This window comes from Cetorhinus maximus, chromosome 31 (genome assembly GCF_964194155.1).
Source record: "Cetorhinus maximus chromosome 31, sCetMax3.hap1.1, whole genome shotgun sequence".
Lineage (NCBI taxonomy): Eukaryota > Metazoa > Chordata > Chondrichthyes > Lamniformes > Cetorhinidae > Cetorhinus > Cetorhinus maximus.
Genome location: NC_135909.1, coordinates 12,557,786 through 12,582,457, shown reverse-complemented (window position 1 = coordinate 12,582,457; position 24,672 = coordinate 12,557,786). Strand labels below are relative to the sequence as shown.

The window sequence follows — 24,672 nt, the reverse complement described above, 5'->3', positions numbered from 1 at the left end:
GCTTGGTAGTCGGTAGCGAGCGGTGCGGCATAAGTGTTGGCGTGTAACGCAGCGAGCGAGGCGGCGAGGGCCTGGGGTCAGGGCACCTGGCATTCGGGAGCAGGGGAGTGAGTGGGAGGCAGCAAGTGGGCGACCGTTAACGGCTGAACAACGAGGACGTCAGCGGTGGGAGGAACGGCGCACGCACCGGCAGACTGAGTGGGTGCCGAGTTCCTGTTCCAGCTCGGTGTCAGGAGTTACAGTGTAAAACTGATCACAATTCTAGCATTGCTGAGTTCTGATGAAATGTCATCGACCTGAAACGTGAACACTCTTTCACTGTCCACGCTGCTGCCTGCCATGAGGTGTAATTCTTAATTGTTTTCTGGTGTTACGATAGAAATCCAAAAGGAGTGTTGACGCACTCTGGAGGACAATGAATGTACATAGCGGTTATATCGCTCAACTGTGAAAGGCTCGTTGGTGTAGAGGTAAGATTCGCGCTGCAGGATGTTTGTTGTGCGAGAGATCTCGGTTTCTTAATCCCGGACGATCCCTCGTGTGTCGCCACTTGAAATCCAAATTTCTTTGCGATCCAAAGGGCGGATTTTACTTAAACCGGGGCGAGGCTTCAGAACCTGAGAAATCATTACAGCGAAATTATCACTGCAAAACACGTGGAGTAAATGGAGGAACTGTTGCTCATGTAATTGGACGGTCAATTTATCCTAGTAAGAGAAGTTTAAGAGTTAATTTATCCCAAGAAGAGAATGAGTGTAACTGAAGCTTGAGTTTTCTTCCCACCTCTATGGATACTGCCTCGCCTATAGTGTTTTTCTTTAATGGTCTCTTTTACCTATAGCGCTCTGAACGAATGGCTGATCTGTTTTGGGAGCCAATGAAAGTCTATATTGGCTGAGTTATATACATGCAGTTACATTATTGGTCTCGCGGTGTGGTTCTCGCTATTTGACGTTTCATAAGTGAGAATGTGAGCGGTCACTGTTTCAAATATCAAGCGAGCTCTCACGTGTTGTTATTTGTCGTGTAAGCCGCTCAGTGCATTGTCGAAAACTCTTGCAGTCTAGGTGGAGCGGTTTGCTTATACTAGCGAAATGAGCCCACCATTGCAGAGAATTCATCAACGAAACACACATGAAGGAAATGAAGACAATTTGAACAAAAAAACAATCGCACTGTGGTGTTACCCGAACACACCAATGACACAAACCCATTTTCTGGATGAATGCATTGGACTGTCGTATTCTTAGGGAGAATTGTAGTCTTCACTAAGAGAATTGTAACCTTCTCTGAGAGAACTGTAATCGTCTCTGAGAGAAGTGTAACCTTCTCTGACAGACTTGTAAACTTCACTGATAGAATTGTAGCCTTCACTGAGAGAATTGTAGTCTCTGAGAGAATTATAATTTTCACTGAGAGAATTGGAATCTTCACTGAAAGAATTATAATCTTCACTGAGAGAATTGTAATCTCCTCGGAGAGAATTATAATCTTCACTGAGAGAATTCTAATCTTCACTGAAAGAATTATAATCTTCTCTGGGAGAACTGTAATCGTCTCTGAGAGAATTGTAACCTTCTCTGAGAGAATTGTTACCTTCACTGAGAGAATTGTAATCTTCTTTGAGAGAATTGTAATCTTCTCTGAGAGAATTGTAATATTCTCTGATGGAACTGTAACTTCTCTGAGACTGCCAAATCTGGTAGCCCCATGGTTTGATTTTGATGTGATCATATTTTGTTTGTATCCTAGGAGTTGCACTGAGCAGAAAGTGAACCGTTTCACCTCGACCGATATTTTAGTGTAATGGTAATAAACGATTTCAGGAAAAGGTATTTGATAGGCTGAGTGTGCTTAAAGTTGATTAGGACCAGACACAGACGAGGTGCATCCAGAATACTGAGGAAGGAGAGCAGGAATTGCAGGGATGCTGGCCACAATTTTCCAATATTCCTTAGACTCGGGGTGACAGCGGAGTGGAGAATTGCTATTGTTGCATCTATGTGCAAACAAATGTGTAAGGATAAGCCCAGAAACTACAGGGCAGTCAGTTTAACCTGGGTGGTGAGCTACCTCTCAGAAAGGAAAATTCCTAACAACATGAAAAGTACCTGGGAAAATGCACATTAATAAGTAAAAGCAGCATGGATTATGTTATGGTCCGAGCTGAGATTACCCCTGGATAATCCTAAACCCAGAGTGGAACCCAGCTTGATAGATTCTAACTTTTATTTGTTTGTTTAAATAGGTGGAAAGTAGCTACTGAACAGAGTCACAGGAGTCAGCTGATCATCTTTTAACAAAAAATAAATAAAACATTTATTCAAAGAGAAAAAATGATCTATGTTCCAAAACTCTTTCACCCACAACTATACCTTTACAGGTGTATACAAATTTGTATGGATAACGTAAGTTACAAAAGCTATCTTATACTTTAATTTCCACACTAATTACACAATCCATGTATCAATAGGCACCCTGTGGTCAGGCATGCCAGACTATGAAACCAAGTGACAGATGCCAACTTAACCAGATGCTATGGATCTCTCCTCAACTCCCTCCAGATGCTTGTCAAACCGTGAGTCAACCAGCTTCACTGCACTCCGTCCTTCACATGAGGATTTCCAATCTCTGCTTTCCACACTTCGCCTTGGAATCTTTTCCCAAACCAATGCTTTCACTCTGACGCCTTCCGCAACAGTTCAGCTCCAGGGTTTCGAACTGTCCTTGCAATGTTCCTCTCCCATGGGTTACCACATGCATACAAGCTATCTTCCCCGCTCTTTCTCTCTCATCGACTCAGCTGTGAACAGTCCACTGCTGCTTCACCTGCCCATGGCAAAGATTTAAAGACCTTCAGTAGTCTCTTTGGGCCTTCTTTCCCCTTGCCAGTTGTTCTCGCTTTAAACCTGTTTCCTGCAGCTTTTGTCTCTTTAACTCTGAAACTTAGAGCCTTTTCCTCTGCCCCTCACTCTTAAATTCATTAACAGGACATTATACAGGTTCCCATCCTTCCTTGGACCAGAAGGTCTGCTTTGGACTTTCCCATCTCCCACTCCTGGATTTTGGGATTTTTCTTTAGCTTGGGACTAACTATCTGCCCCCGTTTCCAGTCTCTCTTGGCAGCAACTTTCAAAAGCCAACTGAGGTCTGCAACTTCCAAATCAAAACTGCTATTTCTCTTCTTCTGCGTGTGTGTCTGTGGGAGGGACCTGCCTCTCAGCCTCCCTGTTGCTAGGCAACAGCCCGAATTGATGTGTTTGCTTCACTTCTTAAACCTCATTAGAAATGCAAACACATTTTAAAAACGAAACTAAAACTCCTTTTGACCTTTCTTAACACACGTACAGAAAAACAAATCAAACTTAAACTTTAAAGCTAAAACTCATTCCTAACAACTACAAATACCAATATAATTTACTTAAACCACTCTATTTCCTAACAATTTGATAAGAACAAATCGTGTTACTTAACTTTGGTTAGCTTTTTTTTGATGCAACAACAAAGAGTTTTGATGAGGGTGAAGACGTTGATGTAATTTACATGGACTTGCAAAAGGCATTTGATAAAGTGCCGGACAAAAGACTTCTGAGGTAAGATAGAACTCAACAGGACAGGTTGAGAGAATAGCCAGTAAAGCGTAGAACGTCACTGGCTTCATCAATATGGCATAGAGTAAAAAAACAATAGTTATATGAAGCCTGTAGAAAACACTGCTTCGACCTCACCTGGAGTATTGTATCTAATTCAATTGAAGGGATAGTAGCAACACAGATACAAAACGAGCTGAGTGACGGTAACCAAATATTTTTGGTGAACTGTTGCATTTTGGGCTGGAGAAAGTTATCTTGTGGAGCTCCCCAGGTCTCTCGGGGCCTTGCGGGATATCGGGATCTTGTGGAAAAATAGAGTTGAGGCCCAAGGTCAACCATGATAGCGTTGAATGGCAGAGTAAGCACGATGGGCCGTGTGGTCTACACCTGCTCCTATGTCTTGTGTTGCTATGTCCAGTCTTAGGGCCCCTGATTTTCCTGTTATTTATTAATGACCCAGACCTTGTTGCAAGCTCACAATTCCAAAATTTGCCGATGATACAAAAGTTAGAAGCATTGCCAACTGTGAGGAGGACAGAGTAGAACTCCAAAAGTATCTAGATATGTTGATGGAATGGGCGGACAATTACCAGATGAAATTCATTGCAGAGTAACCTGGTGTCCTTCGTTTTGGGAGGAAGAACAGAGAGAGACAACATGAAATAAAAGTTAAAGTTCTAAAGGGATTGTGGGAACAGAGGGATGTGGGCGTATATGTTCATAAATCATTTATCGTTACAGGACAGGTTGAGAGAATAGCCAGTAAAGCGTAGAACGTCACTGGCTTCATCAATATGGCATAGAGTAAAAAAAAAATAAAGTTATATGAAGCCTGTAGAAAACACTGCTTCGACCTCACCTGGAGTATTGTATCTAATTCTGTAACCCAATTTAGTAAGGTTGTGAAGGCATTAGTGAGATTGCAGAAAAGATTCACAAGACAGATTCCAGGCATGAGGAACTTCATTCACATTGAATGATCGTAAATTTTGGAAATGTGTTTCATGAAGTGAGGAAGTTAGAGAGGAGATTTGATAGAGGTATTCAAAATCACGAGTGGTCTGGACAGAGTAAATAGGGGTTAATTGATCCATTGATGGAATGATCCAGAACAAGAGGGCACAGATTTAAGTTAATTTACAAAATAAGCAATTATAACATAAGGATTTTCTTTTTCATGCAGCATGTGTTTAGGATGCGGAATGTACTGCCGGAGAGTGTGGGAGAGGCAGGGACAATTGAAGTTTTCAAAAGGGAATTGGATCTTGATCTGAAATGTAGAATGTGCAGTTTTAGAGGGAAAAGGCTGTGGAGTTCAGTAGGTGAGATGCTCGTTCAGAGGGACAGCAGAGTCCAGACGGGCCGAGTGTTCTCATTATGTGCAGTATCATGATTTCAGCATGATTGGTGAGTCAGGAGTAGAATTCTTATTTATCATCACAGAAAAAGGGTTCGATTACAGTGAATGCATAACTCAATGTCTTCAATAGTATTTCAAGGAGTAAATTTCCGATACAGATAAATACCCATTTTCTCACTGATCCATAATATATTTGATGAATACAAATCTATCAAACTGAGATTTAAAATTAAAGTGTTGTTTCCCGATGGGATCTCCGAAATTCTAGTATCCTTTTTTGAGAGTTGTTTCCTAATTTCACTCCAGAAATGTCATGTTTTTTGACGGCGCCCCAAGGCCCCCACACCCCTCCCCCTCCCCCAATTCCAAAATTCGCAGAAGATTCTCTCTCTGACAATATTGTCTTAACATGTCATCATTCTCCTGCAGTGTTTTGAAGCTCTCTCACCCTCTGCCTCGTGGCCTCCCCTCTACCGCTGCTAAATTCCAGAAAATAAACCACAGAACAGCCCCATCATATAAACCATTACCAAAGGAATAAAAACAAAAAAACTACTGCGGATGCTGGAAATCTAAAACAAAAACAGAATTACCTGGAAAAACTCAGCAGGTCTGGCAGCATCGGCGGAGAAGAAAAGAGGTGACATTTCGAGTCCTCATGACCCTTCAATTTGTTTTTATCTCTATGTTTATTTGACTGCCACACCCCTTCAAGAAATGCCTACCTTGAAGAAGTACTGCTCTGCTCTCCGACAGGATTTTCGTATCTCTCTTCTGCCTTGTTCACCTTCATTGCTTACCAAAGGAAGCCGTTCTTCTCGAATTAATGCCCATCTAGACGGTGACAGTCGAGGGTTTCCCTGCCGATTAGGCAGTCTACCCAAATACTAACAATTTACTACGAGAAAATATTTTCCACACGTTGTCTTTGGATCCTTTTTGAATGAAATAAAATCTGCCCTATTTGATTACTGACCCTGGTGCCAGTGGGAACAGTTCATCTTTATTTACTTTCTCTAAACCCTCTTGACAGTTCTGTCTGTGGAGTGATTAAAAATACCGAAAGCCAGACGTGGGATTTGAACAATGAGGGACTGTAGATCAATGATAAGGGAAGTGATACTTTGGTAATCATATTAGGAAATAGTTTGAAAGTTAAGAAATCCGTCCAAACCTGTGCATTGCGGGTGCAGGAGCACAATGCGTCACTAGGGCGTGGGAAACTCGGATTAGATTCTCGACGCCTACATACAAGTTGCCTATTTTGTTACAGCATCACAGTCCCTAAATTATTTCATTTTCTTCGAGGTCAGGTTACTTTCAGTTTGCTTTCTGTTTTAGGGCAGTGATCTTGCAGTTAGGGAAATAAATTGATTTCAGCATGATTGGTGATTCTGGCGTAGAATTCTTATTTATCATCATAGAAACCTGGGTTCGATTGCAGTGAATGCATAACTCAATGTCTTCAATAATATTTCAAAGAACAAATTTCCAATACAGATAAATACCCATTTTCTCACTGATCCATCATATATTTGATGAATACAAATCTATCAAACTGAGATTTAAAATTAAAGTGCTGTTTCCCGATGGGATCTCTGAAATTCCAGTCCCCTTTGCTGAGAGAGAAGTTTCCTAATTTCACCCCGGAAACGTCATGTTTTTTTGACTGCGCCCCAACGCCCCCACACCCCTACCCCTCCCCCAATTCCAAAATTCGCAGAAGTTTTTCTCTCTCTGACACTATCGTCTTAACACGTCGGAAACATAGATAAAATTGCTCATTAATTCGGGAAGAACGGCTTCCTTTGGTAATGGTTGATATGAAGGGGCTGTTCTGTGGTTTATTTTCTGGCATTTAGCAACGGTAGAGGGGAGGCCACGACACGGAATGGGAGAGCTGGCCGCGTGGCTTAATGGATAAGGCGTCTGACTTCGGTGGTATTGGCTGAGGTTATCAGAAGATTGTAGGTTGGAGTCCTGCCGTGGTCATTTTATGCTGAAATTTGTTTAACTTCCTGAAAACCGCGGTCTCACTCGTCAGCTGAAGTTTCTGCGTCTCCTTCCAAACATTTCAGGGCTCTTTCTCACACTCTCTGCTCGTGTTAATTTGTGCATTAGATTCTAACTCACCTTTGTATTTTGTGTAGTTCCTAACAGACCCACAATATCTGATCAAGTTCGTGAAGTTATTGATGTTCCTAACTGGAACAAAAATCTTTGCATCAATCGGTTTAATAAAATGCTTTGGGATAATTGCAATCTTCGCTTGAATCTGGATTAGCTGAATCTGATGTCACTGGACTAACAATACAGAGGACCAGGTTAATCTCTGCGGGCACGGGTCTAAATCCCAACAGAGCAGATTTAAATTAAAATATTTCCTAAATTTGGAATTGAAATCTCGGCTCAGTAATGGCGGCTAAGAAACTATCATCGATTGTAGTAAAAACCCACCCGGTTCACGAATGCCTTTTACGGAAAGAAATCATCCGCCCTTCCCTTGCCTGCCCTACATGTGACTCCAGACCCACAGTAATTTGCTTCACTCGTAACTTCAAGGATAATGTGAGATGCTCAACAAATGCTGGGCTTGCAAAAAGCGCCCATATTCCATGAAAAAATAAACAAGTGGTAAACAGGCACGACATGATTATCAGGATGTCTACCTTTTCTCTTGAAAAAGGAAGGCTGAGGGGTGGCCTCATACGGGTCTTTAAAATTATGAAAGATTTTGGGAGGCTGAATGCAGCAATAATGGAGTGGAGAAGGGGCGACAAGCCTATATCTCGCTTACACACACAAGACAACGGCTGACGGGTCGAATACAACGTAATAATTTCTTAACTGTGCATCGGCGACTCATAAGAGTGTTGGATAAATTCCATCCGCAATGTCTCCGCGGCACTCTCCAGATTCCATGGGAGCGCTGCCGAACAAACTGGAGTGGCGTTCTTGAATGCAGCTCATCAATCATTCAGGCCAAACTCCTGAAACATTAACTTGGATGGACTGCAAACTGTGTCCGGATGGTCGAAAAGTGTCGCACCCTCCAGGTCCTGTTTTCTCAACTCTCAAATGGCCAACATTCCAGGGGAGGACAACGAAAACGCTACAAACATTCTCTGAAATGTTCATTCAAGCGCTGCAGCATTCATATTAATGACCGCGAGGAGCTTGCTTCTCATCATTCAAAATGACCAAAACTCATCCCACAAGCTGCAGCACACTCTGAGTCACAAGGTCTCAATCATGAGGCAGAACGACGACTGAGGAGAAGTGACAGGAAGCAAATCCTGCACTCCGGATCTCACTACCTCTTGGGACATCCTGTCCCCATGTGTCCAATGATCTGTGGACCGAGAATCGGCCTGTTCACTCACATGAAGCCCCATGGCAGAAACTCACGGCCCTGAGTGGATGTCATCATCGTATCGAGGAACAGACGATAACTATTGCTTGTTACAAAATACATTTAAGAAAAGGTCATCTCCATTCTCATAGTATTTCTAAAACTGTCCCGTTCCAAATCGTGTGAACAAGTCTTCTCGATTGTCTCTGATCTCTCAACTTCACTATATCAGAATGTGCTGCCATCTACTGGCCGCAACAGAGCGGTAGAAACTCACATTGTCGGTGTTGCAGAAACAGGTCAATGTGAGGAATTTGTGATGTGATGTGATGGGGCAGACATAGAAATACAAATATGAAATACATTTAAGAAAACATGATTAGTTAATTTATTCCCATTGAATCGGCAGCAGTTACAGGCCAACTATTGCCTGGAGCAACTGAGACGATTAGATAAACTGCATTTAAAGGAAGTCTAGATAAGTCTAGGAGGGAGAATGAATTTCAGGGATAAACAGAGAATGTTACATGAAGTATTCTAGAGGGAGGATCTTGTCGGGCAGTTTACCTGTTAGAACAAATGGCCCACTTTCAGTGAGGTATATTCTGGGTTGAATGAATCCAGATTTGCAAAGTGTCTCAGGGACTGACAGACATGTAATGAATCCCACACCCAAACTGCGAGTAAAAGACAGAGAGATCCAGAATGAATCATTAACTCAGGGGTGGCACGAGACACTGACTGATACACATTGAATCGCACACTCTCACGGTGTACAAGAGACAGAGCGATACAGAATGGAGAATGAATTCCACACTAAAATCCTGTTCCAGCAACAAAGTGATACAGAGAGAACCTCACACCCGTACAAGTGGAAAAGTTACAGCAGAGAAGGAGACCATTCAGCCTTTTGTCTGTCCTGAGATTCTTCAACAGGAACTCAGCTATCCCAGTCCCCTGCCCTCTCTCCATAGCCATGTAAACATTTCTCTTCAGGCAGTTGTCCAGTTCCACTATGAAAGCACCGATTTTAAGATGCCTCTACCACCTATCCCAGGGATTGCATTCCAGATCCTTACCACTCACCAGGGAAGATGAATCCTCATGTCCCCACTGATTCGTTTAAAACCTGTGCCTTGCACAAAGAGAAGCTGTTTCTCACTGCCTAATCTGTCTCAATCTGTCGCGGGCTCGTCGTCCTGTATTCCCGACCGTCAGGCATGGTTTCTCAGTCTGACCCCATCCCTGCAACATCGGAAAACTTCTTGGCCTACCCCTGCTTCGTATTCGCATGTTCCATCAAATTAATCTATAAATCGGGATGAAGAACTTCCTTAAAGAAGCAGTCATTGGTTTAAATGAAGGGACTGAGTGGTGATTTAATTTCTGTAACTATGCAGCTTCTGGAGGGAGCCCAAGAGTCAAAGTGTGGAATGTGGAGGAAGTGAAGCTGGATAGAAGGTCAGCGATAGTGGGAAAAAATGACAGATTGACAAAGGTGCCTTGAAATAATGGACAAAGGTAATTTTGATGGTAGCAATAAGGGCTTAAGAAAAGGTGTTGATAGTGATGTAAAGGTCAGAAAGCAGAATGTGATAATAGGAAACACGGGTAGCATTGTGTGAAAGAACAACATGCAACAGGTAACAGGGGACCCTTTGGGGGATGGGGTGGGGGTGGGGTCGGTGGTGAGGAATAAAAAGTTAGAAAATGAGATAGAAGGGGGTAAAAAGCGGATTAAGTTGTGGATAAACGAATAAAAATAAAACTAAGTGGATAAAAATTTTTAAAAAAATTTAGGAAAAAAGGGGACTAAAAGGGGGTGCGAATAGAGGAGAGAGTTCCTGGTCTGAAGCTGTTGAACTCAAGATAAGTCCGGAAGGCTGTAAACTGCCTAATCGCAAGATGAGTTGCTGTTCCTCCGGTTTGCGTTGGGCTTCACTGAAAAATTGCAGCAGGCCAAGGAGGGACATGTGGGCATGAGAGCAGGATGGTGTGTTGAAATGACAGGTGACAGACATGTCTGGGTCATGCTTGCAGACAGACCAAAGGTGTTCCTCAAAGTGGTCACACAGTCTGGGTTTGATGTCCCCAATGTAGAGGAGGCCGCATTGGGAGCAGCGAATGCAGTCGACCAAATTGGAGGAGGTGCAAGTGAAGCCCTGCTTCATCTGAAAGGAGTATTCTGGCCATTCGATGGTGAGGAGGGAGGAGATAAAGGGGCAATTGTTGCACCTTCTTCGATTGCATGGGAAGGTGCCATGGGAAGGGGATGAGGTGTTGGGAGTGATAGAGGAGTGATCCAGGTTGCCCCCGAGGGAACGGTCCCTCTGGGATGCTGACGGTTTGGGGGGGAGGGGGGAGGGGGAGGTGGTCGGGGAGGATGAGGGGAAGGTGGTGGCATCATGATTGAGTTGGTTGAAATGGCGGAGGATAATCCTTTGAATATGGGGTTTGGTGGGGTGGAATGTGAGGACAAGGGGGACCCTATCGTGGTTCTGCGAGGGAGGGGTAAGTGTGAGGACTAGAGGCGCGGGAGATGGGCGGGACATGGTTGAGGGCACTGCCAAACACAGTGGGTGGGAAACCTGGATTTAGGAAGAAGGAAGTCATGACAGAAGCGCCGTTTTGGAAAGTTGCCTCATCGGGACACATGCGAAGGTGCTGAAGGAACTGAGAGAATGGGATGGAGCCCTTACAGGAAGCGGGGTGTGAGGAGCTGTAGTCGAGGTAGCTGTGGGGGTCAGTGAGCTGGATTTGAATATTGGTGGATAGTCTATTACAAGAAATGGAGACAGAGATGTCAAGGTAGGGAAGGGCAGTATTGGAGATGGACGATGTGAAGGTGATGGAGGGGTGGAAATTGGAAGCAAATTTGATATATTTTTCCAGGTCCGGATAGAGCATGAAGAGTCACCGAAGTGAGTTCACCAGAGTTTGCTGGAAGTTCATCAGCATTAATGTACCCATTCAATGCATTTACGTGCTGATTGCCATTACCTCAGTCCTAGAGGCTTTCTTAAGTTTAAACACAGCCTGAGAGTCCCACAGTTTGATTTTGATTTGGCCGGATCAGGGTGCGTTGTCCAAGAGGTTTTTCAAACTACTTTGCGTTGGAGATGGTGACATTTATTGACATCAGGAGCATGTTTTAGAGCCCGAGAAATCATTGCAGACAGTATATCACTGCAACGCACGTGATGAAAATGCACGCAAATGTTAAAGAAGGTTTGTCCATGTAACGGGAATCTGGATTGATCCTGATGCTGAAATCAGTCGGTTTCAATCGTGCCTGAAAGAACATAGAAACCGACGGAACTGGAGTCCCGCAGTTTAATTTGATTTTATCCACACTTTAACTGTATTGTGGTATTTACACTGAGACGAGTTTGAGCCTTTTCTTGTGTTTGAGCAATCCGGTTCAGAGGGAATTAACAATCAGGGATTTGAACAGGAATGAAATAAATTACTCAGCAGAATGTGACTCAGGGACACAGTAGGACAGTAAATGTTGGAGTTGGAGTATCTTTGGACAGAAGCTGTCGGAGTGTCAGTTTCTCGTGACAGAATTGATACCCAAGTTCCGCCGGTAAATCAGCAGGAACTCGATCCAACTCATCCACACAGTCAAGCTGGTGAAACAAAATGGCTGGCGGCCTGGCTCTTCCGCAGATCACTCGGCTCTCGGCCTCCTGCAATGTTCCTATGAAGCTCAGGTACGCTCGAAGAACAGCGCCTCATCTTTCAATTAGACACTTTCCAGCTTTCCAGTGAGATCATTGAGATCAACAATATCGCTCTGGAAAAGTGTCCCCAACCCACCCACCCATTCTCCCTCCCTCCCGCGCCCCATTTTGACTTCGTTTTTCCTTTTTACAGAGGTTATTTCGAGATTCCTTTTCCACGTGTTGTTATTTTCGGATGGCAGTTGTTCATCAATCTGCCATTCACTCCTCCTCCAGAAACATCCTTTGTTTCTTTACTTGGTCCATTGATCTTACAGAGAGTTTTCAAGGACACGACGGGCCTCATTTTGTGCTGTTGAAAATCAAAGAGCTTATGTTTCCCTCTCTCTGGCCATGCAGCATAAACTATTTTCTCATTTTTTTAACCGGCTTCCAAAATATCACAGGCTGTCGCTTTTGATTTTTTTTTTCTTTCCTTACACAGGCTTACAACTAATTACAAAACTAACTTTTCCCAGTTCTGGTGAAAGGTCATCGATGTGAGACATGGACCCAGTTTCACATTCTCTGTCAATACCTGAGCTGTGGTGTAACTCTTGCATTTTCTGACTTAACAATTGTGATGTGACAGGTTGGTTAAAAGGATTTGGGAGACAATGAAAGTTATCTTTGGTTCATGTAGCGTCACTGGCTGCCTCGTTGTTCCAGTCTTTAGTGGTATTATTCTCATTTAGGGGTGTTCTTTAAATTAGTTTGCTCGAGTTGTCAGGTTTAATTCCCGGACGAGCCCTCCTGAGATGTTGAAGATATTGGTGCACTTTTCAACCTCAGAGACTCGTCTTCACTCACTCTAAGTTGGACATTCCATCCCTGCCTGGATCCCTGTGTTAGGCGCAAGTTCAATGTCGTTCATTTTATAAAAACAGTAAAATTCACTCTAATTATAAAACAGGAGTTTTAAAAGTACCGCAGCTGAAAATATAGCTATAAAAGCGGGAGAATCCGATCATGTCAGTGATTATCTGTGAAGTGTGATCCTGACGTGAGTGCCCGAGTCTAGAATGACGGGGATCCATGGAGACAGAGAGTGTCTGAGCCCAGAGTTCCGGGTATCTGTGGAGGGACAGGAGAAGGTCATTCAGTCCCTCCTTCCTGTTCCAACACTCAGTTAGACAATGGCTGATCTGCGTCTTAGCTCCATCCAGCTGCCTTGATTCCATATCCTATTATACTGTTGCCTCGCAAAAACCTATTACTCACGGATTTGGAATTATTCATTGAGGCAGCATTTACTGCTTATTAGGGAAGACAGTTTCACACCTCTATCTTTGCGTGAAACACTATTTTTAAAGTCTCTCCTGAATGGCCCGGCTTTGTTGACATTCTGAAATAAAAACAAAGAAGCTGTTGAAAATAACTCGGCAGCTCCGGCAGCATCTGCGGCGAGTGAAACAGAGCCTCCCGGAACTGGCGAAGAAGTCACATTGGAATCGAAACGTTCGCCCTGTTCCAGGTCTGGCAGCATCAGTGGAGAGAGGGACAGAGTTAATGTTTGATTCTTCGCGAGAGATACTGTCAGACCTGATTCCAGAGAGCGGGGCCGGGAAATTATTCTGAATAAAACCAAAAAACTACTGCGGATGCTGGAAATCCAAAACAAAAACAGAATTACCTGGAAAAACTCAGCAGGTCTGGCAGCATCGGTGGAGAAGAAAAGAGTCGACGTTTCAAATCCTCATGACACTTCAATAGAACTGAGTAAAGTTAGGAGAGGGGTGAAATATAAGCTGGTTTAAGGTGGGGGATGGGGGGAGAGAAGTTGGGCGGGGAGTGGTAGTAGGGACAAGCAAGCAGTGATAGGAGCAGATAATCAAAAGATGTCACAGACAAAGGAACAAAGACATGTTAAAGGTGGTGCTATTATCTAAGAGAATGTGCTAATTAAGAATGGATGGCAGGACACTCAAGGTACAGCTCTAGTGGGGGTGGGGTGGAAAGACTGACAGGGCATTATAGGTATATATTTAAAAATAATGGAAATAGGTGGGAAAAGAACAATCCGTATACATTATTGGAAAAAACAGAAGGGAGCGGGAAGAAACGGAAAGGGGGTGGGGATGGGGGAGGGAGTTCAAGATCTAAAGTTGTTGAATTCAATATTCAGTCCAGAAGGCTGTAAAGTGCTTAGTCGGAAGATGAGGTGCTGTTCCTCCAGTTTGCGTTGGGCTTCACTGGAACAATGCAGCAAGCCAAGGACAGACATGTGGGCAAGAGAAGAGGGTGGAGTATTAAAATGGCAAGCGACAGGGAGGTTTGGGTCTTTCTTGCGGACAGACCGCAGGTGTTCTGCAAAGCGGTCGCCCAGTTTACGTTTGGTCTCTCTAATGTAGAGGAGACCGCAATGGAAGCAACGAATGCAGTAGACTAAGTTAGGGGAAATGCAAGTGAAATGCTGCTTCACTTGAAAGGAGTGTTTGAACCCTTGGACGGTGAGGAGAGAGGAAGTGAAGGGGCAGGTGTTGCAACTTCTGCGTGGGCATGGGGAGGTGCCATAGGTGGGGGTTGAGGAGTAGGGGCTGATGGAGGAGTGGACCAGGGTGTCCCGGAGGGAACGAACCCTAGGGAATGCCACCAGTGGGGGGTGAAGGGAAGATGTGTTTGGTGGTGGCATCATGCTGGAGTTGGCGGAAATGGCGGAGAATGATCCTTTGAATACAGAGGCTGGTGGGGTGATAAGTGAGGACAAGGGGGACCCTATCATATTTTTGAGAGGGAGGAGAAGGTGTGAGGGCGGATGCGCGGGAGATGGGCTGGACACGGTTGAGGGCCCTGTCAATGACCGTGGGTGGAAAACCTCGGTTAAGGAAGAAGGAGGACATGTCAAAGGAACTGTTTTTGAAGGAAGCATCATCAGAACAGATGCGACGGAGGCGAAGGAACTGAGAGAATGGGATGGAGTCCTCACAGGAAACTGGGTGTGGGGAGCTGTAGTCGAGATAGCTGTGGGAGTCGGTAGGCTTGTAATGGATATTGGTGGACAGTCTATCAACAGAAATTGAGACAGAGAGGTCAAGGAAGGGAAGAGAAGTGTCAGAGATGGACCATGTGAAAATGATGGAGGGGTGGAGATTGGAAGGAAAATTAATCAATTTTTCCAGGTCCCGATGAGAGCATGAAGCAGCACCGAAGTAATCATCGATGTACCGGAGAAAGAGTTGTGGGAGGGGGCCGGAGTAGGACTGGAACAAGGAATGTTCCACACACCCCATAAAGAAACTGGCATAGCTGGGGCCCATGCGGGTACCCATAGCCACACCTTTTATTTGGAGGAAGTGAGAGGAGTTCAAGGAGAAATTGTTCAGTGTGAGAACAAGTTCAGCCAGACGGAGGAGGGTAGTGATGGATGGGGATTGTTCGGGCCTCTGTTTAAGGAAGAAGCTAAGGGCCCTCAGACCATTCTGGTGGGGGATGGAGGTGTAGAGGGATTTGACGTCCATGGTGAAGAGGAAGCGTTTGGGGCCAGGGAACTTGAAATTGTTGATGTGACGTAAGGTGTCAGAGGAATCACGGATGTAGGTGGGAAGGGACTGGACAAAGGGAGAGAGAAGGGAGTCAAGATAATGAGAAATGAGTTCCGTGGGGCAGGAACAGGCTGACACGATCGGTCTGCCGGGACAGTTCTGTTTGTAGATTTTGGGTAGGAGGTAGATGCGGGCCGTCCGTGGTTGGGCGATTATCAGGTTGGAAGCTGTGGGAGGAAGATCTCCAGAGGAGATGAGGTCAGTGACAGTCCTGGAAACAATGGCTTGATGTTCAGTGGTCGGGTCATTGTCCAGGGAGAGGTAGGAGGAAGTGTCTGTGAATTGACGCTCAGCTTACGTGAGGTAGAGGTCAGTGCGCCAGACAACAACAGCACCACCCTTGTCAGCGGGTTTGATGACAATGTTGGGGTTGGACCTGAGAGAATGGAGTGCTGTAAGTTCAGAGAGACCGGTTAGAATTGGTGAGAGGAGCAGAGAAATTGAGACCACTAATGTCACGCCGACAGTTCTCAATGAAAAGATCAAGAGAAGGTAAGAATCCAGAGGGAGGGGCCCAGGTGGAGGGAGAATCCTGGAGGTGGGTGAAAGGATCCGTTGAACGGGTGGAGGACTCCTGCCCAAAGAAGTGAGCACGGGGACGAAGGCGGCGGTAGAAGAGTTCAGCATCGTGCCGAGCCCGAAATTAATTGAGTTGAGGGTGTAAGGGTATGAAACTAAGTCCTTTGCTGAGCACTGAACGTTCAGCGTCAGAGAGGGGAAGGTCAGGGGGTATAGTGAATACACGGCCGGGGCTGGGATTGGAAGATGGGGTGGGGACGGAGGGACAGGCAGGGGTGGAGGGTCCGAGATGGGTGTTGGTGTCGATGAACATGGTGAGAGTTATTGCAAAACAGTTTATCAATCAGTAACAAAATGTCAAAGATATAGTGTGTTTCGCGGTACTATAAATGCTGACTGTGATGTAAAGAAGTGTGCGATGGTGGTATAGTGGTGAGCATAGCTCCATTCCAAGCAGTTAACCCGGGTTCGATTCCCGGCCATCGCAGCAGCGGTGTATTTTTTAGCCTTACCCGTGGTCAGACCACAATTCCGGACGCGTGGAGGTAATCTCTGTGGTTTCCAAAATGAGATAAAGAACAACAGAAAGTGTGGGGAGATTTCCAACAAGGAAATAAAGGACTAACAAAATAAAATACTTCAAACGTTTTCGTTATCACGTTTTTCGAACGTAAAATTCGGGCCTTGGTTGGAAAGACGCCTCACCTCCTCCCTCTCGCCTAATTCCGATATGTGGATGATACGTTTGCTATATTTATATCCGCAGTTGCATGTAACAATTTCCTTACATGTCTTTATGGGCTCCATCCTGCGCTCAAATTCACCTATGAAATGGAGCAGTCAAAATAACTCCCCTCCCTTGACACACTAGTTGAGGAATCTTCCAGAGGATTCTCTAGCAGGTTTACCGCAAGCCGACCTTCACTGGTCAATATACGCGTTGGGATTCTTATAGTTCCACGCTCTGTAAGATTGGTCTTATCGGCAACGTTGTAAATAGGACCCGAGCCATTTGTTCACCGTGCAAGCTTGATGCTGAAACCGGGCTCATCAAAGGCATCCTGCAGGGTAATGGCTACCCTGATCAGATCATTTCGCGCTGTGTATCACACAAGCTCATGACCGGGCCTAAGACCGTCACTTTCCACCCTGAAGTATATTCTCTATCAGTATAAATTGTTGTCTTCCCCTTGTATTGGTTTTCTTGGGAGTGTCCTGTTGAGTACAGAAGGAAAAGCTTTGACATGTCTCTTTTTTCAGCCATTTTCAAATACATTGGCGCTTATTTTCAATTTGAAAACCCGTTTCCGCTCTGCCAGTTTGGTTCAGTCAATCTCCGGCCCATTTTCTCATTGATCTTTGAAAGTTGATGAAATAGGCTGCACTCTGATTGGTTCCAAAAGCCACCCAACGAGATTCCGAACACATTGACCATTCAGAAGTGGCCGACTGCATTCCCCAGAAGATCGGGGAAGGGTGAGTGCGGGAGGAATTCTTCATTCGTGGTGTAAGTGTGTGTAAGATTGTAGAAAGACCGGCGGTAGAGCCCAGGACAAAGCCAAAGTCAAGTCTCGCTCCTCCCGGGCTGGACTGCAGCTCCCCGCGGGACGTGTTCACAGGCTCCTGAGAAAGAGCAGCTATGCTGAGCGTGTGGCTGCTGGAGCGCTCCGCTCTTCAGATTGTAACATTCCCGGCCGCTTTCAGGGGACAGGATCAGAAATCAGCCGTTTCTCTCTGTCCCAATGAAGCCTGTGTGAAGGAGTCGGTTGGTAACCTATAGTATTGCGTTTCCAGTGAGCTGAGATTGGCTCTGTTTTAAATCGCTGCTTTGTTACAGCCGGTTACAGATAACAGATTGACACATTTAATCTGTTCCTAAAATAGCGCCAGGATTCTGTGACGCAAAATGCAATATTACAGCTCCTAAAGTGTGAGATTAAAATTGCCAGGAAATTAAGCCGTTTGGCTATTACCTATTTTTCCCTCAAATTGGCGGGCTTTTCGAGTTTGAAAATATAAGCCAATCGGCACTTCCAATTCCTGCTACCTGGCTCTCCGATTGGTTGAAGATTTAGATTGAGAATGGACTGACCAATCAGAGCTAGAGCCTGGCTAAAGCCTCTCAAACCATTCACAATGATTATTTATAGAGGTCAAACTGATGGAATCTGTATCTTCCACCCCACCTGCACTTGAGTCCTAAAATAAACTTTTTTCCAACAGGCAAATAATCGAAGGAACCAGAATAAATATGGTGTTTCCTCCAGCCAAGCTAGAATGAAGATTCCCGCCAGCTCCTCCCAAACAGTCCGTACATTATCACTGACAGAGCGCAGAGACACAGACAGGACATCAATTTCACAGTCTCAGACAGCAGAAATAGTTCCAGAGTCACACTTTCCATCCATCAATCAAACAGCGCAGGAGAGATAGACGTTGTTCCAATGTTATCTCGACTCAGTACCACAGACGGGTAATCCACATTCTCACCCACGATACAATTTGCACCAGGCCAATCCCACAATATTACAGCCTTAGCTACAAACTAAATGTCAAATAAAACTGATGCATGTTTCCAATTTCAAGTTTACAGTCTTAACCTTAATAATGTACACTGAGATTCATGTTATGCAACGGTCCAATATTTGCACACATCATTAGTTTATAAATTGCATTATTAATTCCCACATTGTGTTCTGACACATACATTAGATGCAAATCCAAACCTTAAGTGCATTATCAGTTTGAGATATTATGAAAGTGAGTATAACCTGAGATCCAAACTCAGATTCTAGTTAAAACTCACCCTGATTAAGAAACTGAGATACAATATTAATTTGATGAGTATGAATTGAGCTATAAACTTCATGCTAATTCTCAATCCTCACACAGTGTCAAATTAAAGATACTTTACCAATTCAGGACTGAGCTCCATTTTGCATTTGTGTGGAAATTCTGACTCAGAATCAGACACAATGCCACATATCAAATCGTTTCGTACAAGCTGGAGTTACACTTGCGGACCACTCCAGGATCAGATTAAAGGATACATTATCTTTCACAATTGTATGCACAGTGACAGATATTTAATACCATTGTTTGCTTTAAAGCTACCATATCAGTGGCCTTTTTCTCTGCTGGAAATGTATGTGGAATGAATACAAAAATAAAATTAGTCCCAGAGACTGAAGGTTATATAATGAATCCCACACTCACACAGAGAATAATTCTCAGGCACATTTTCAGTGCCAGATGCTGAAAGATACAGGCTGTTCACTGCACGCACTCACAATAGCTGAATCTGAGTGATACTAAAGAAATATGACACACCAATTGTACCACTGAGAGATTTAGAAAGAGTCCAAGCATCACATAGAGTAACAGATGCTGACAGATACAAATGGGAGACCACACACTAGCACACACACTATAAACTCCACTTTCACATACAATACCAATGATTGAAAAACACCAATTGAACCTCACTATTTTTTATACCAAAGTTTGACAGACCTGATTCAGAATGAATCTCATGCTCACAAACAGATCCAAGTGATGAAAGAAACATATGATTCCCTCACTTCTTTTACAATATCACAGATACAGAGTGCCATTGACAGATCTGTATTGAATCTTATACTCACACACGTTACGAGAGTCTGACATGTATGTAACGGATAGAGAATGGATACTACACTCAAAATCCTGACTTGGAAATATATTGCTGTTCCTTCACTCACTGGGTCAAAATCCTGGAACTCCCTTCCGAATAGTACTGGGGATGTACCTACACCACATGCACTGCAGTGGCTCAAGAAGGTAGCTCACCACCAGCTTCTCAAGAGCAACTAAGGATGGACAATAACTGCTGGCCTAGCCAGCGAAGCCAACATCCCACGTATGAATAAAAAAAGGGCACCAAAGACTTCAGATTCAGAATGACTTCGACGTTCACATGCAGAAGTACTGATTGATAGAGTTAAACACACACACATCATTAAAAGATTCAGAATGAGTCCCAAACTCATTTGCATTTCCAGAAAGTGATTGAGTACATAATACTTGCACACCTGCAGTTCTACGGGAAGGCTCAAAAAGTGTCCTCATACAATACCAGAAAATACAATATGCAGTCTGAATATGACACAGGTATATTGTACCAGAGAATGAGAGACACAGAAAGACTCCAACACTCACTTTCAGCACCAGAAGCTGACTGATGGAGCAAAATCCTTCCACATACAGTTCCACTATCAGTTTCAGAATGTAAACCACCTCTCTCAGTATCAGAAAATACTGATACAGATAGGAATGGAATATAACACAAATATACTGTCCAAGAGAGTGACTGTTACAGAATAAATCCAAACATATTGGCAGATCCACTGACAATGTCTCCACACTCACATACAGTAACCAGGACTGACAGCTTCAGAATGTCTCTCAGTTTCACACAGTACCAGTGAGTGACATAGATATTGAATCCCACATTTACAAAATGGGCCAGAAAAGGCCAGTGAAGAATGTATCTCACTCTCAAATACAAAACTACAACCTGACGGTTTCAGCACAACATTATAACTTCTGCTTGGTATAACAAAATATTATGAAATGTCATCTTCACCGTTAGTAATTACAAATACCTCCCTTCGCCGTCCAATAAAATATGAACGGTTCTTCTCTGTCCTGTCGCTCTCTGAGTGTGCTGACATCTACTGGCCAGAGCTGAGAAGTGCACAAGAGCGGAACTTTTTTAAAAATTCAATGGATACGAGATTCGCTGGCTCGGCCATCATATTTGTACAACCGGGAACACGTTTGTACTACAGGGAAGCATTTTGCACAACAACAAAGAACATTTCTCAACACCAGAGAGCACAATTCCACAGCAGGAAATATATTCTAAACATGTGAAACACTTTAAAACTATAATGGAACAGTAGACATTAAAGACCAAGCAGCAGAGTGGCGCAGCGGAAGCGTGCAGGGTCCATAACCCAGAGGTCGATGGATTGAAACCATCTTCTGCTATTAACATTCTCATTAATGCCAAAAGGGAGCATTTTCTGTTGCCCACAAGCATGTCCGTTATTTGCATGAGCTTAATGCAAAAATTCAATCTTGAACATGGTGTTTAGTCACAGACGGACACAAGCTGTAAATTCTGTGAACACATCCGAGCCAATTCCCTCAGCCCATTGACCCCAAAGAATTGGCACAGACGCAAATGGCCGGTGTGGCCACCTACTATTCACTATCATATTGTTAAGTCATTCGAAATTCCAGTGAGTCTCGATCCAACCTGATCAACTCTACTTCATTAGAAAACCCCCTCAGTCGAGGGGATACCCCAGTCACCTTTCTCGGGAACTGCCTTCAATGCAAGTTATGTCCATCCTTCAGTAATCAGGCCAAATCAACACCAATTATTCTAGGTGTGGTCTCGCCAATGCCCTGTACAGTTGCAAAAAGGCTTCTCCGCTTTTCTATTCCAGTCCCCTTGCAATTAAGACCAACATTTCGCATGCGCTCCTAAGTATTTGACGCACCTAAATAATAACTTTTTATCAATGATTCTTATACAGAGGCACCCATATCCATCTGTACTGCAGCATTCTGCAATGTCATCTAAACATTTTTTGTAATTCTTGTACAAGGATGCCTCTGTACCACAGGATTATGCAGTCTCTCTCCATCTAAGTAAAATTCCTCTCTCCTATGCTTCTTGCAGAAGAGACATTTCTGACATTTTACTACATTGTACTTGCATTTCATCCCCACTCACTTGAACATCTACATATCTATGCAGACTCTTTCTCCGCCCTCCGGTCTCACTCAGCTCTCACTCTCAGCTCCTCTGGCATATTCCCAAGATTCTGACTGTTTAGGAAATTCTCGGATCTTTCTTTAGTTCAAGATGGATGACCTCACACTTCCCAGTGATGACCACCACCGACCACAGTTTTATTCACTCACTGAATCTGTCAATGACCCTTTGAAACTTGCTACTCCCACATACGCTACTAACCATGTCACCTAACCTAGTGTTATCAGCAAACTTGAATATAGGCTGGAAGTTATTAAAATGTACAATAAAACAGAAAATTCTGTAAAAACTCAGCAGCCCTGGCAGCATCTGTGCAGAGAGAAACAGAGTTAACGTTTGAGTCCATATGACTCTTCTTCAGAGCTCGCCACAACTTTACCCTTTATGTCCCTTATTCAATTTTGTATCCATGCTGTCGCTGCCCCTTTAATCCGAGCTGCTGGAATTTTACCAAGTTCATTATGTGGGACTTGTTCAAATCCCTCTGGAAGTCCAGACACACTTCATCATGCTCACGTCCCTGGTCAATGTTCTCTGACACGTCATCAAAGAGCTGTATTAAGTACTTCAGTGCTGATTTTCTGTTAACCAATCTGTGCTGGTTATCATTTATCAACTCATGTTCTACCGAGCGACAATGAATTTTGTTCTGGATTATTGTCTTTAAACATTTCCCCACCACCAGCATGAGACTAACTGCTCTGTAGTTACTGGATTTATCCCTCTCCATTTTAAACACGGATGTAACATGAACAATCTGCAGTTGTTTGGCTTCACTCCCATCTCCAAGGAGGATTGAAAGATTGTGGCTCGAGTCTCCGCTATTTCCACCCTTCATTCCCTCAGTAATCCAAGATGTATCCGATGTTGATTGAGCAGCTTTTCTACTGTGAGCGGTGCCAGCCTTGTGATAGCTTCCACTTCATCTATTTTCACCCTATCCAATTTCCCCACCAATGACATTAGCAGCATCCGCTTGTTTTGTGATGACAGGTTTAGTGCAAAGTTTACGAGGCAAATACCAGGGATGGGCCGGTTGTCTTATGAAGTGAGATTGAACAGGTTAGGCTTGTATCACATGGAGTTCAGGAGAGTAAGAGGCAACTAGATTCAAACCTTTACGATCCTGAGGGTCTTGACAGAGTGGAGGTGGAGAGCACGTTTCCTGTTGTAGCAGAATCTGGAACTAGGGGTCACTGTTTACAAATAAGGGGTCGCTCATTTCAGACAGAGTTAAGAATTTCTTTTCTATCTGAGGGTCGAGCGTCTTTGGAGCTCTCTTCCTCAAAAGCTCGTGGAAGCAGAGTCTTTGAATATTTTAACGGCAGAGTTAGATAGATTCTTGAATAACAAGGGGGGGAGTGAAAGGTTATTGGGGGTAGGAAGTAATGTGAGGCTGAGGTTACAATCAGATCAGGCAGGGTCTTAATGAATGGTGGAGAAGGATCGAGGGGCTGAGTGGCCTACTCCTGCTGCTAATTAGTTTGTTTGTATGTTCTCATTTAGTACATCAGCCATGCCCTCTCCCCAGACAGGATCTCCAAATCAGCCCCACTTAAAGTGACTGCCCTTATGCTGGTAAAAAATCTTCAGTGTTTTCGGTTGTTAACTGCAAATCTTTTCTCAAACGCTCTCCCTTCTGATCTAATTTCCTTTTTCCATTTCTCCTCTGCACTTTCTGTATTCTGCTTGGTTCGCTAATGTATTATGAATCTGACTATTATCATCAGACTTATTTGGAGTTCCCACAGAGCACAGGATGTGTAGGCAACAGCTCTCAGCTGTCCCAACATTTCACTGAAATGAGTTGTCTATTTAAGTAAAGTTTTCGTTATTTAGAGAGTTCCACTCCTTCCCTCTTGTACTTTTGCTGCAGTATCTCGGTTAAGATTACACAGCAGCTCCTTCCCCCTCTGCACTTAACCCTCACATGCAAATAATTGAATTTTTTAAGTCTTCACTCTGAAATTTACTCTCTCTGTGTTTGAGCTCACAGGTCACTTGAGTTCTTGTTTGTAATATTATTGCTCCACGTAATTTACCTGAAAGTAAGATTTGATTTTGAATATCAATTCATTTGCACTGTAATTCCAGTTTATTTCAATTCAATATATCAACAAACTAGAAGTTTGCTCCTAGTTTCTATGTTTGCAAGGGAAAATCTAGAGGTGACTTATTTGTTCTGCAATAACGTGCCTGCTCAACTCAGGTCAATAAATCCTGTTCTAAACAGAACGCTTTATCCAGACAATGCATCCACTTGATCAGCTGATGGTGCACGGAGCACTCAGCTTTTCCTCACTGATCTTCACAAGAGTTGATTCAGTTTTGATGTTGACTTGTTCGCTGGTGTCGATTTACTCAGACTCTTCACCTGATTTCTGTGCTGTCCAATGAAGCTTTCTCAGCAGAGTTCTCATAATAACTTGACTTATCCTCACAGGATTTCAAACTTAATGGTTTTTGAACTATTTTATCAAATGATTTCGTTTTGTAAACGTCACAATCGCTCTCATGATCAGGCAGAAAGTTTAACTGCTGTGATTTCAAGCAGCCGACAGCATTATTTGAGATGTCATTGAGACAGGATTTTGAGTTTGAATCCAGTCACAAAATCTTCCAATGAAGCTCAAGGTTCGCTGGAGGAACAGCGGCTCATCCTTCAATGAGGAACTTGACAGCCTTCCAGTGTGAACATTCAGCTCAACAATATCGCTCTGTAAAAACTGCCAACATTCTGGTGTCCTTCTGTTC

At 43.8% G+C, this 24,672-nt stretch overlaps 1 protein-coding gene across 1 annotated transcript in view; it reads left to right on the top strand.

The window, feature by feature from the left end:
- LOC144670420 (histone H2B-like) overlaps positions 1-24,672 on the top strand; it is a 528,756-nt gene that overhangs the window by 61,793 nt on the left and 442,291 nt on the right. The window lies entirely within an intron of this gene.